We start from the raw sequence: 15,210 nt of genomic DNA on the forward strand, positions 1-15,210 counted from the left end.
TTGTACCAGGAAAATTTTCTTCATTCTATGGAAGGGAATCGTTTTATTTTTGGACTGCAGTTTGATAATGTTGATAATGTTGAGTTGTCGATTTAAGCCATTGTTACATCTGACGTTTGACCACTTTCTGTTTGTCAATAGTTGGAAATTTTGTAACACTCAGTGTACAAAGAAAATGTTCGTCAAACTTTTTTTGGCATCTATGGAAAGGAACTATTTTATATTTGGTTGCAGCTTGATAATATTGAGTTATAGCTAGTGTGTAAGCAATGTTCACATTTATAGTGCTGCTATTTCCTATTTACCAATAGTTTGAAATGTATACGAAAATTTTCATCAAACTTTTTTTGGCTTCAGTAATTTTAGGGGATTATTAGGTATGCTTCAGTATACACGATTCCTCAATCAATTGCATGAAACGACGCAGTATTGGTCTTGTTTATACTTGCATTTTAATTGTTAGTATTGATAATTGTCCTTAATTAGCATGATAGGCTACCAGCAATCGGTAGTTTGTTAACCCTCATAAAATAAATATGTCTACACCAGGATGAATTATGAATAAGTCAGTTATAGAATCTACTCAGAGCTCGTCATAACAATTACATGAATTATAGAGCCAGTTTTTTTTTCCCAGTCTTTTCCTGGTCAATCTTATAACGCCATACACGGGATCCCCTCAGCTATATATACTGTATTCTGATAGACTTCTGAAGATAAAAAGGTACACAGAAGAACTTAAACATTATACAATAATACAAAAGTACATATGTTGAGGTTATAAACAATAAATACAGCATAGATACACAAATATGTTTAAATGATAAAAATATACAATGCATATATTAAATAAAAGGCCTTAAAATATGGGAGAGGAGGGGAAAATCCACTTCTCCGTTTGTTATTTTAATGAAGTTACACAAATTCATAAGCTTAGATTGTTTAGATAAGTTCCCTAAACTTAATGATATCATAATCTTTCGTGAATTTTTTATCTAGGTATTCTGAGCTCAAGTCAATAATATATATTTCAATAATAGTCATGATAGCCTTGCATAATTTTTTTTAATTTATGAGATAAAAGTCTGGGTTTTTTTTGTGTTTTTTGTTGTTTTTTTTTAAAGTAAGTGTTACACGGAACTGTTTGAAACTTAAATCGACACTGTTATCGAAATATTTCTTTAGATATTATGCATATTTATTCAAAGAGTCTTTTCTACAGTATTTCTGAATATCATCTGTGTTTGGAGAACGACATACAAAAATTAGCAAAAATATCGTTCCAAAAGGGTTAAAATCGAGTATTTGAAAACAGTTGTTCTTTTGTTTATTACCAATATTTCTGGAAGTGGAATATTATAGACAGTATGGACAATTGATATCCCAAAGTGTATTCTTAGAAACCTTACAATAGCTCAAACTAAAATTAACCAGAACAATCCATATGTAGTTCAGTATAGACTTTGCGCTTGGATCAATGATAAGGATCGTTGAAGCCTCTACTTTTCAAAATTAAAAGTATTGTATTTGATCGACGCTATTTTTCTTTCTCGTTGCATTAGCTAAAGTAAAACATAAGCATCAACCTATCATATATATTGCTCAAAGATAAAAAAAAAAAAACTGCCTGCATCTATTGTGTCATAATTTGCCGAGATAACCATTATTTTGGTACCTTTTAGTAAGAGTTTCGTAATATCGAAATAAGTCAAAAAGTTTAGACGGAATTTACAATAAGGATAAAAGGAACGATTAACAGTATACGAAGGTCAGACTTCAACATGTTTATGTGATTGTTAAGGCTTTCAGTGGTGGTTTCACTTGTTACTCTTTCTGTTATCTGATTCTGGGTGGTCATGTCTGTCACAGCGTTGATTCGTTGAGAGCAATGAGTGGAAATGACCGACATCCGTTCTGATGTTGATGACAAATTTGTACGTGGGATGCCAAGAAAATCTGGAACAGTCTCCAACCAAAACTGCATGCGTTCTTTATACAAACTGTGCTCTTGATGTATGCTGAAGTTGTTACTAAAATGCATGTAGTACTGGTTTCTGATTTCATATACGGGCCAGATATTTAAAGATTCGTCTGCAGGACAAGGATTTGGGTTTCTGTAATTAAATATAAAAGGATAAAAGTAACAACTAGATATCATTGAGATGGGAACCATCTCTGTGGGCCCCGCTGTGAATAACGTGTGGTAAAAAATTGGTATCTTTACCATAGGACATGGGGTTGTCAACTGAAACCATAGTTTTTTACCTTTACCTTTGACCTAGGAAGTTGTACTTAAATTATGACACACCCTCTGGTGTTGGTTTATATACATGTCAAGTATAAACTTTGAAATCATAAAGGTTCTCAAGATATAGAGCGGACACGATCTATACCATAGGACATGGGGTTGTCAACTGAAACCATTTTTTTTTACCTTGACCTTTGACCTAGGAAGTTGTACATAAATTATGACACACCCTCTGGTGTTGGTTTATATACATGTCAAGTATAAACTTTGAAATCATAACGGTTCTCAAGATAAAGAGGGGACAAGATCTTTACCATAGGACATGGGGTTGTCAACTGAAATTAAAGTTTTTGACCTTGACCTTTGACCTAGGAAGTTGTACATACATTATGACACACTCTCTGTTGTTGGTTAATATACATGTCAAGTATAAACTTTGAAATCATAACTGTTCTCTAGATATAAGAGCGGACACAATTTGTTTCGGACGGACGGACAGACGGACGGACGGACGGACGGACAGACGGACGGACAGACTGATCACTATAGGGCGTCCGCCATTCGGCGGGGCCCTAATTATGTAAAAGTAAATATCAAACAATTGATATAAGACATAAAAAATGAAAACAACACGCTATAAATTTCATGCTTCCGAATCGCTTTTTTGGATTCATCTTCCTCGAGAACGCTCAAAGCCGAATATTTGAAAATCTCGAAATTTGGATTTTAAAGTTGATATTTTGACTTTTGAAATCTCTAATTTCGATTTTTTCTTTAAACTTTGATGTTAGTATTCAAACACAGTTATTACAATTTTAAAAGGAGTAGACATGGAAGCAAATTATTAAAGCGTCATCCACACATTTTGGCGTTTTACATTCAGAAATTGGATTTGTTCTTAAATTATGACATGGATTAGCATTTAATATTAAAGAGTTTCATTCGGAAAGAACATGCATGTTGACAGAAAAAAAAATTGTTGTTTTCCTATATTCCATGTTTTAGTTTCCACGACACTGTCATAGGATCGTCAGATCTGAGGACATCTAGCATCCCATGTTTTATGGTTGGTTTTAAAGGCCTGTTTGGTTTCCCTAAAGCAAGTCACTGACTTTGCCTTGTTTAAACAATGATAAATCAAGTGGCAAATATGCCATGCATATTCAGGACGACTCATGAGCTGCTCAGTTTTCTAGTTTTGGAATTTTGAAATGTTGGTTCTTTTTTCTGGAACATTGTTTAAACTCTACAAGTTGACATTCTTATGACACAACTATTAACCCTTGTCTTTATATATTAGACTGTAGAATAAAAATATGGCGTAATAAAAGTGTGTCGAAATAACGGGGTTGTCTTGATGTACATATCTAAAGCCCAGACTTGAAATAGATATTTGTATGTGAAACATATCCATTTATTCTTCCACAAAAAAAAAGATTTCCTATCTGAAATAACCTCTTTAAAATGGTTTAGTTTATCAAAAATGCTTATCAAGTTAATGATATAAATGACTGTGAATGTGATAATCTCAAACGTATAAATACTGAGGAAAAGTCGAAATTTTGTGTTTTAAAAAGTAATAAAATTTTGAGTTTGAATAAAAAAAAGTTGAAATTTGAGTTTTTATAAAGTCGAAATTTCGTGTTTTAAAAAGGTCAAAATTTCGACTTTTCATAAAGTCGAATTTCAAGATTTTAGAAAGTCAAAATTTCAAGTTAATGTCAAAATTTCGAGATTTGAAAAGTTAAAACTTCGAGTTAAAGTCGAAATTTTAAGATTTGAAATGTCAAAATTTCGGCTTTGAAAAAAAAGTTTACTGCCAATACTATGTCCCTAATACGCTTCCGTAGAAGTCTCTTGTCATGCCCTTAATCGTTGAAGAATTATTAAGCTCTGATTTCACCAATACCAGACCTTGTCAAAACCGATTACTTGAGATGGATAATGAAAATAAAAAACTGTAAACAATGTATAATAAAATCATTCGAATTTAAAATACCAAACTGCATGACACCAAAGTAGGGCAATTGTTTTCGTATACACTGTTATTAACTTAGGTCTTTATGACTGTCAATTCCCTACAGGTCTTTGAAACTACTTGATTGAACCAGTAAAACTCCATATACTTTGATTCGTCTCAGTATTGTATAAAACCAGAAGTAGGTTTTACAGCATTACAGATCCAGATTAAAAAATCTTTGCAATCAGGTCAGCCGGGATGACTGGACATGGATGGACCATTATGTAACCGAAAGAGAACAATAAAGGTCAGACTCTAAGAAGGATGACTTTTTTCACGCATTTGAGAGACATGACTAATTATTCTGTATTTTTTTCGTTCACAGAGCCAATATCAAAATGCTTATGATACAAAATAAATTTAAATATTATCGTGACAAATGAAAATATCCTTTAAAGATTTCCAGCAGTTTACATATTAGATCTATATCAAATAAAATCAACACAATATTTAAGTATGCATTGTTGTAAAGACAATTTTATAAAATTTGGCAAAGATTATTTTAGATTTAGCACCAAAGGTCAACATAAACGTAATTTAATTAATTTGATTTTTAAAGATTATATATAGCTTTACTTGGAGTAGAAATTTGATATCCATTATTCAATTTTGGATAGCTGCTGCAATATAGGATTATAATTTGTAATTGGTATTTAAAAGTTAGTGACTTGAAGAACTATTTTGCCCCATAAATTTACTTTTCCACCAAATTGAATGATAACTTTGCGCATGCCTTTCTTTACTTGTCTTTTTCCAAGTTAAAACTATCTTATTACCTACATTAACACGTACCCATAAGTAACAAAATTACTCCAGTACTTCGTGAATGTATCTCCAAGATTTGTTTCTTCTGCCTTGAAGGTGATTCCATAGTCTATGTTGACATCTTTCAATGATAAATATAAAATAGTTGTACCCGCTAAGGGTCCCATGTTCCACAAGCTTTGTGCAGGATCCTCCATAGGGTTGGCAACAGAAAACAATCCTAGAAATCTGCTGTTTTCAGTATTAGTCAAGTCATGAACTTGCAGCATATTTATAATAGGTGAATAATACAAGATATCTCCGATCAGCCTAACAGTATCCCTACTTTGTTCCAGGGAATCATTTTTGGTATAAAAATTGCAAATTAGGTCTTTAAGATCTTGTTTATTTTCAAAGAATAGACTCAGAATTTGTGTAACTATTTTGTTACAAAGCACAGCTTTTGGAACATATTCGTTGACTGTTATATTGTATTCATTTTCAATTTCAGAGACAAAGGGCGTAAACTTCGTCATTCCTTCGGTTGAAACACACAGACTTAAAACATCCACAGGAAGAATGGCGTTAAAATTTGCTGTGTCTGGAATGAAATCGTTATCGATAACAGGACCAATAGCAAATCTTAATGACTTCGATGTTGGATAGATGTTATTTACTACATCTAGAAGTTCTGTAGCTGGTTTTGTTGCAAGACAATCGTAAATTTGTTGTGAAGTAAAATTAGCATCACCAGAGGTACCTTGACAAGAGTGTTTTGCTAGCCTTTGGGAAAATTCTTCAGCATCTGTAACAATAGCTTCCTTTGAATCCGAGAAACCAGAATGCACAATAATACGATGGATTTTGTCCTTGTTTAAAGAATTTGCCACTTGTAACCCGACAAATATAGCACCGATTTTAATACCAGTCAATGTAATTCGGGAAGAGTCACCACCGAAAGCATGGATATTTGCATTGACCCATTCTATAGCCATTTGTTGATCCCACAGACCAAAATTTCCAGGAATGACGTTATCTCCAGTTGACAAAAAACCAAATATATCAACTCTGAAAGAAACATACACAAAAATAACATCACTGTACAACCCTAAATATTTAAACAATGAATAAACTGTTGTTTGTACGTTTCTGAAATCTCCTGGTATCATTATGACAACGGCTTTTTTGTTGTGTTCTGATAGAGATCTCGGGACATAAATATCAACGTATAAACAGTCCTCAGTGAGTTCGGAGTTCTGAATCTGTTGTTTCATTTGTTCAGAAATTGCCTGCATACATAGCTTTCCTGGGTTCATTGCATTCAGTGTGGAGCTCCATTTATTAGTCATTTTTTGTGGTTTCTTGAACCTTTCAGGCTGCTCTGCGTAAGGAACTCCATAAAATCGATAGATCTTCTCTCCATTGAATGATATTTCCTTACCCATTACTACACCAGAGTGCGTGTTAACAGTTACTGGAATTTGACAATTCAGGGTGGCAAATAGAACAGAAATAACTACTATCTCAAATACGCGTAACATCTGAAATTAGAAAATGTAAGTTTCCGTTACACACATATTAACAGTGAAGGATATAGTTTGTGTTGTAAGGTTTTAATTTACGGAAGGTGTATAGGAGTTCTTTTCAAAAGTGAAAAAAATAAACATACAAAAAGGTGTCGAAGAGAAGAGAGTACTTTAAAAATTATTTCTGATAATAAAAATTAATGGAAGGCAGGAAAAATTAACAGTATGAGAATGAGAAGGCTAAAAAGACATACAATGCATGAACTCACTCAATACTAGTAAGACAATAATATCTGGAGATAATATAATTTTAAAACATGTTCTTGTATGTACCACTTATCAAGGTTCTGGTATGTACCATTCGTCAAGGTTTTGGTATATACCAATTACCAAGGTTCTGGTATGCACCAATTATCAAAGTTCTTGTATGTACCACTTATCAAGGTTCTCGTATGTACCAATTATCAAGGTTCTCGTATGAACCAATTATCAAGGTTCTTATATGTACCCCTTATCATGATTTTTGTATGTATCAATTATCAAGGTTATTGTATGTACCACTTATCAAGGTTCTTGTATGTATCAATAATCAAGGTTTTTGTATGTATCAATTATCAAAGTTCTTGTATGTACCACTTGTCAAGGTTCTAGTATGTACCAATTAGCAAGGTTCTTGTACAAACCAATTATCAAGGTTCTAGTATATACCACTTATCACGGTTCTTGTATGTACTAATTATTAAGTTTTTTGTATGTACCAATTATCAAGGTTCTTGTATGAGCCAATTATCAAGGTTTTGGTATATATCAATTATTAAGTTTCTTGTCTGTACCACTTATCAAGGTTCTAGTATGTACCAATTATTAAGTTTCTTGTATGTATCAATTATCAAGGTTCTTGTATGTACCACTTATCAAGGTTCTAGTATGTACCAATGAGTAAGGTTCTAGTATGAACCAATTATCAAGGTTCTAGTATGTACCAATTATCACGGTTCTTGTATGAACCAATTATCAAGGTTCTTGTATGTACCAATGATCAAGTTTCTTGTATGTACCAATTATTAAGTTTATTGTATGTATCAATTATCAAGGTTCTTGTATATATCTATTATCCAGTTTCTTGTGTGTACCAATTATTAAGTTTCTTGTATGAACCAATTATTAAGTTTCTTGTATGTACTAATAATCAAGTTTCTTGTGTGTACCAATTATCAAGTTTCTTGTATGTATCAATTATCAAGGTTACAGTGGCGGATCCAGAACTTTTCATAAGGGGGGCCCGCTGACAGACCTAAGAGGGGCCCACTGCAGTCATGCTTCAGTGATTCCCTATATAATCAGCCAAATTTTTCCCACTAAGGGCCCCCAGCCCCCCCCCCCCCCCTTGAATCCGCCTATGCAGGTTCTTGAGACTAAAGGGGTATTAGGTTGATAACTACTTATAAACAAAAAAGTTTAACCTCGTTTAATATATATATACGTGACGTACAAGATGATCTTGAGTTATAGATTATATGTGCTGAAGTTGAATACATTTTTATTTACTTTACAGAGTCTTTACATTTTCCCTTAATTTGACTTTGTGCTATTATGTTCCTTTCGGTCGTATGACTCTTGACGTGACTCGGTATTTATGCATCCAGCTATTGGAATTTTGGCTTTGGGCGTTCCGGGTGAAGGTTGTTCCAGAGATGCGATTCGAACGCAAGAGGTTTTAAAATATTGTTTTCATTTGTCTACCTTTGTATTTATATTTTACTTAATTTGTACTTTATCGAGAAAGCGTATACTATATACTGTGTGTACTTCCAAATACAAAACGTTTTCGTTGGCGACTTTGCCAATTAACTATCAACTACAAAAACTTAAGCCATTATTGATTGTAGACACCAAGGAAAAATATCAGCCCCTTAAGGCAAAACAGTTGAGAAGCCATCTATAGCGAGATTATATATCAAATTGCGGATAGCGCATATCCTTATGTATAACCAATTTAGGAAAGGTTTTGAAAGTAAAGAAACCCACTGCAAAAGAACTGATGCCATGCAAACTACGATATCATTACCGGAAACCAAGCCCAAAGTACACTGTAACAACAACGTTGAATTAAAACCTATTCTATAAAGAATTATCAATATTTAGAAGGGAGAAATGAAGCCAGTATGATAAATTCCAAATAAAATATCTTATGCATTCAATTGTATTTTACCGGTTTGTATCCACTATCGATGCGTTGAAAGGGTGCCCACAAAAATGTCACAATGTTAGCGTCTTCGTTTTTATTTAATAGGACATGTTGTGACAATTTTTTTTGAAAAGAGTGAAAACTTACAGCGGTTGTTTATAATATCAAATTCCTTTGCAAAGTAGCATTTCAATGTATAAAAAATAAAGATTAATGTACAAATCATCAAAATAAAGCAGTCGCATGGTGGCCTACCAAAATGTCACAGCATTGCTAATTTGACGGGTTTTTTAGGTTAGCTGTGAGACGTCGCAAGATACTGGTGTTACTTCGAAAAAATGCTCTACTTATTCTAAAATATGTTTCAGTATTACTATAAAAATGTACTTCTAGCATGCGATATATCAAAAGAAAGCTTATTTTATTTTCTATTCAAATATTGCAAGCAGTACGCAGCGCGATGATAAATGAATGGAATTACAACCGATGTAATTTTCACTCTTTTTAAAATGATTTGTTACAACATGTAATATTCATGAAATAATAGTCCAAAGCTCATAAAATTTATATTTTTGTCCTGTCCCGCGTAACATTTTGCATGATGCTGTTCGACATAAAACGAGTGTAGCGGATAATTTTTTCTGAAAAATTGCTTATTTTGTTTCCCCCGTTTTTGGACGCCATAACACCTTCATAACGCAATATTCGCTTTCCCGTCGAAAGCGGGTGAAGTCGAAAAAAAATGGGAATCAGATGACGCATGAAGTGTGTCCCGTATCAATTAATGTTGCGAAATTTGACGTTATATCAGATATAAAGATAAAATTGCTATTCAGGAAATTATCGGAAGTATGCTGTATTTATACCAAAAAATGTACATTTACTGTACCTTTTCTCACTTTGAAAATTCAAACGAAACTCTGCGAAATTTGTATCGGAAAAATATATAGATGTCAAAAGAATTGTCCCCTTAAGACAAAATGTACGTTGATGCACCACATGTGTATTCTCAGTGCCGGAAAACTTGCATTCAACAAGATTTATGATTCAAATTTGCATAAGATTTGAAAAGTACAATGCTCAAGTAAGTTTTGGTACATGTATGTTGATAGTGCGCTACAGAATAAAAACATATCTCAATAAACAGTTGTGTCCAATCCGATGTCCCCTGGACACGTGAATATGCATAACGCACTGGTGTTAATACAAATAAATGACTTACAAAAGAAATTCAGGAAAATTTAAACAATGACTCCACTTGAAAAAAACATTTTCATGTTTTACCAGTGATATTTGTGTCGAAACAACCGCGGAGTATGCTTAAATCAATTCAAAGTTTGTACAATTCGTATTCATATGATGGGAAGACCGGTAAGCAATGAAGCTGGTCCGGAAGATGAACAAATAGAAGTAGCAGCTCCATCGTTGAAACCCCGAGTGTCCGTCGGTTCTTTAGTTTCCGTGTTTACTGACGAGTTTGCCTTATAAATGCAACTTGTTACAAGTAAAACGGCCATCATAATGGTGCATCTATTGCTTTTATCTGGTCCGAAATTAAAGCAAGTTTGTTGATCCTTCTGAAATTTACAGTTTTTCTATTTTTAAACTTTTGGAGATAATTGCAAAAAAAAAGCAAATAAATGGTTAAAAGTTGTATTTATGAACAATTTCTCATATATGAAGTCGATCAACAATTTCGGTGATGTTGTTTTTTTACTGATAACAGTTTCTCTAAAATGGGGGAAATCTTCCTTTTAGGACAATAACACTTATAATGATTCGATTGAAGACTTTCATGGTATAGATATTGGTTCGATGACCATTTTTCTGTAAACAGTTCCCCTCTTTTTGTTTACAGTACTTAATCTTACTTTGAAGATAATTGCAAACAAACGCTACAATTTGTAAAAAAAATCGCCATTAATGGACAATAAATCCAATGAGAGGTCTTGAAATTTTAAGTCAGGTCCGAAGTGATAGGTTATTCTGTGTTTATTATGTCTCAGATCTTATCTATCTATTATAGCTTTCAAATTATACACTTATTTAAGAATTGAAATTTTCTGTAAAAAAATGAAAAACAACTTTCTATAAATTTCATTCGTCCGAAGCGCTTTTCTGGATTTACCTTCATCAGGAAAAATCAACGCCAATATTTCAAAGCTAAGAATTTATAAGAACCGGGTAATATGAAGATTATCATCTTAATTTGCGTTTAATTCTGTTCTTTGATTAAAGGGGCAGCTACGATTTTGACAAAAAATTGAAATAGTATTTTCTTTGTTTCAAACATTTATAAAAGCGAAATAGTGAAATAATATTTCTTTATTAGTAGTCAGTTTAATTCAATTTCGTCAAAACAAGCTCAAAAACATCGGTAATGTATTATTGGCTCGCAAGTCAATACTTCAACTCATTCACGGAATACGTATTCGTTCGACTTTTCAGAGCTTAGTGTGATGTCCATTTTCGCTGAAGTAGTTTATCCTTAGTGACTGGGTATGAGTGGAATAGCAAGTTTATTGTCCCCCGAGGTGCAACTATTGCCCTGAGGCGTAGCCGAGGGCAATAGTTGTATCCGAGGGGACAACAAACTTACTATTCCACGAATATCCAGTCAATAAGTGTTTTATTATACTGAAAGAGACAACTAACAATAAATTCGGGGCTAAATCAAATATCGTAATATGAAAAGCAGAAACACAACCATACGGTTTAATTTGTTACTTCATACATATTCTAAATTCTAAGGCTACGTTCCGCATTGACGTCAACCCTAGATACAATAGGTAAAACGCGACGTCGTTACTCCCGCGGTATTCTCAACATCCTCCAATCCCGTAGCTGCAGTTGAAATTCCGCGAAATATAATGACGCTTGCGGTCAAATAATTTCATCGAGGGCAAATAGTTGGAAACTATTGACCGGTCAAATATTTCAACGCTTACAATTTGAAAAATAGTGATAATATTTTGTACTTATTTTATAAAGAAAATGATAACTGAGGTATAATAATATACATTATTGCTTACGGGCCAGCTGAAGCCTGCCTCCGGGTGTGGGATTTTCTCGCCGTGTTGAAAACCCATGAGTGGCCCTGGGCTGTTTTCATCTCTTTGGTCGGGTTGTTGTCTCTTTGACGCATTTCCTGTTTCCATTCTCAATTTTATTTTAATTCAACCCTCATGTGGAGATGGGTTACGCATGTTTAAAGCATGATCAGATATTAAAACGAAATGAATGTCAACATTAGAAAGGAAAACTATGGACCCCTCCCGGAAGATCCATTTCTTTGACTGATTATGTACACACAAAAACTCATTCTTATTCAGGCCAGGAACATATATTTGGACTGATAGATATACTGTTCCCAGTTCAGGCAAAATAATAAATTACATATATTTCAATGACATGAAATTAAAAAGAGCTCGAAATATACGATTCCACGTGCCTGTCAGTATATTTATATCTATGTTCATGTTTTAGAGTCGTATAACAGTTGGCTATCTTCAGAGGTTATCTCGATGGTAAGTAAGATGGCGTCAAGTCTAAATACACACGATAGGTTGATCATTTCAAAACATTAAAACGAGTCCACCATTGTAAATTGTTTCGTTTGGAGTTTTTGTAATTTGGAAATACCTTTGAGTATGTTATAAATCAAAAATGAGAATTTAATTCAGATCGGTAAGTTTATAAGATATTTTATCTAATGAAGAAGACATTTTATTCAATAAATAAGACATCTCTTTTGATATATGACATATCTGATAAAGTATATAATGTATCTTCAAATAAATAAGATATCTTATAGAGAATACAAGATGTTTCATATACTGTATAAGATATCTTATTTGATTTATAACATATCTTATATAGTTTATAAGATAACTTTTAAAATAAATAGGATATCTTTTAAACTCAATAAGATATCTTATAAGCTAATTATAATATCTTATATAACCTAAATAATATATCAAATGAACTTAAAAGATATCTTCATAACGGTTTAATAAGATATCTTATTTGAAACATAAGACATTTTAATCTATATATAAGATATTTTATCTAATTTATACGATATCTCAAATAGTTTATACGATATTTTTTCACTGAACTTTATAAGATAGTTTTAATATGGAATAAATGTATACGGCTGACCATACGCCACAAGATGTGGCGAAGGGAACATCACCATCTAAAAGAGGGATGTTTGTTATTTGTTTCAAGCACAGGATCAAAATAAAAGTTGTTAAATTTCTTCTGGAATTGAAAAATTATAGAGTCTATATAATATATTTAAAATGTTTTTGAACAAGTTTACATATTTCATATTACATAATATTCGTCATTACATGTTGATGTTAACGGCATTTTGATACAAAATACAACAATTTACATGTTTTTGTAACCATTTTCTATCTTTAACAACATATTGAATTTAATGAAAACCTATGAAATATCTTTTGAAAATAGGAATCTAAAAATATTTCTGAGTACGTTTTTCATCTATTTTATTGGACGTTCTTTACACAATGTGCATTAATTTTTTTCATTCTCATTGATTCATATTTAACCATATAAAATATTAAATGAAATATTTATTTCTCATTTTTAATTGAAGTTCAGGTCAACGTAGTCATGTGAAAATCTGTGACATCGCCCAGTTTTTAGCCTAAGTGTTTATTTAAAATAAGGGTTAACAGTAAGTCTTTTGTGGGATTAAGGACACAGCAAATCTATTGCTTTCTACAAAATAATTGGAACCCATTGAACAAAATGCTTACCTTAATTGTTATGAGATGATACCCCTCGAAGAGGATACAATGAGAGGATTTTCTTATCTGCCAGTGCGTGTTAATCTCAATTTTGTTTTGATGGCTTGGTACAATTTTATAGACAAGGTTCGTGGTAATTAAATTGGGATTAAATATGAACATAAAACTGAGACTAATTGCTAAAAATGAACAAATATCAACAGCGAATGACTAGCGGATTTTAACGATATCATTTTTCAAATAGGCGTTTATCATATATAATTTTGCGCTTTATTCGTAAACCAGTAGAAACATTTGACCATCGTTAACATACTGATTATTTGGAAGTGCTTGTCTACCAATTTTATTCCTGCAAGGAGTAGATAAGTTGTTGCAATCATATTTCCACTTTTTTAGATTTTGCATTGCTGATAATCTTTCCTGTTATAATTTTCTGCTCATCTTTCATAATTTTCATGATTTAAGGCAAAAATGCTAAAATCAGTTAAAAAAAATCGTCATTTGTGAACAATATCTCCCTATAGAGCGTCAATCTATGAGGGTTTAGATGGGGTTTACGATATATGTCTGAGTTTTGACATATTTTTCCAGGCATTAAAAACATCATCCCAAAATTTATTTTTTTGATTTTTTAATGATTCCAAAATAAGCCAACTCTGTAAAATTTATATTTTGTGTGGAGGTGAATAGTTGTATCCATTTAGATTTTGACTTAAATAATCTTCTTACACAAGTAAGTTTTAACCCTTGTATAAAATTTCTCAAATTAATCATGTTTAGACCCCCTCTGTAGTATTCTTGACATAGAAGATCCCGGTATATCTTGTCATATCATATTTATACAAAACTCTGTCGACATGTTTTCGAGATTTTGCAATTTTAAGCCAAAGAACTTTTTATCTCCGCTTTGTACTTATAATAATAATAATAATAATAATAATAATAATAATAATAATAATAATAATAATAATAATAATAATAATAATAATATCTTTATTTAGAGAGAGTAACTCATTTGGATTACACCAATTTTCAATAAGGCTCTCTTAATACAATAATAATTACATTAAAATAAACAATACATATTCAATAATAATGATAAATAAAGATGTAATACAATTTGAATACATTAAACAATTATTATATATGGCATTACAGTACAAATATCATGGTAATGTTAAAAGTACATAGATTTGTAGTTATGTTTAAATTTTAATACTGTGTTTGATTTTTTAATTGAATTAGGAAGAGCATTCCATACTTTTGGTCTATTGTACGAGAAACTAGACCTATACAGCTCTGTATTTGGTTTTGGAATTATGAAATTATCTGAAGACGAAAATATCGTATTGTATTTTTAGTTTGCAGAAGCTGATAAAATAAGACTGGACATATATTCTGGAGCTAAGCCATGTTTTGCCTTATACATTAGTAATGATTTATGATAATGTATTCTTTGTGTAATCGGCACATTGTTACATTCGTGAAATAATTCGCTTGAAGGTTTGGTGTAATCATGTTTGTCTAAAATTATTCTTGCTGCTTTCTTTTGCAGTTTTAGTAAACTATCTAATAGAAAGTTATTACAGTTTCTCCATGTTGAACAACAATAATCTAAGTGAGGTAAAACGTAAGCGTTATAGAACATTTGTAGAGCTTTTGCTAGATCTAGAAACACTGCTTTGACAAGATCGCCATCATTAATG

At 32.1% G+C, this 15,210-nt stretch overlaps 1 protein-coding gene across 1 annotated transcript in view; it reads right to left on the reverse strand.

Moving 5' to 3' along the window:
* LOC127707717 (RNA polymerase I-specific transcription initiation factor RRN3-like) overlaps positions 1–15,210 on the reverse strand; it is a 214,645-nt gene that overhangs the window by 171,667 nt on the left and 27,768 nt on the right. The gene's annotated exons all lie outside the window — the stretch shown is intronic.

Source organism: Mytilus californianus, unplaced genomic scaffold (assembly GCF_021869535.1).
Source record: "Mytilus californianus isolate M0D057914Y unplaced genomic scaffold, xbMytCali1.0.p SCAF_7, whole genome shotgun sequence".
Classification (NCBI taxonomy): Eukaryota; Metazoa; Mollusca; class Bivalvia; order Mytilida; family Mytilidae; genus Mytilus; species Mytilus californianus.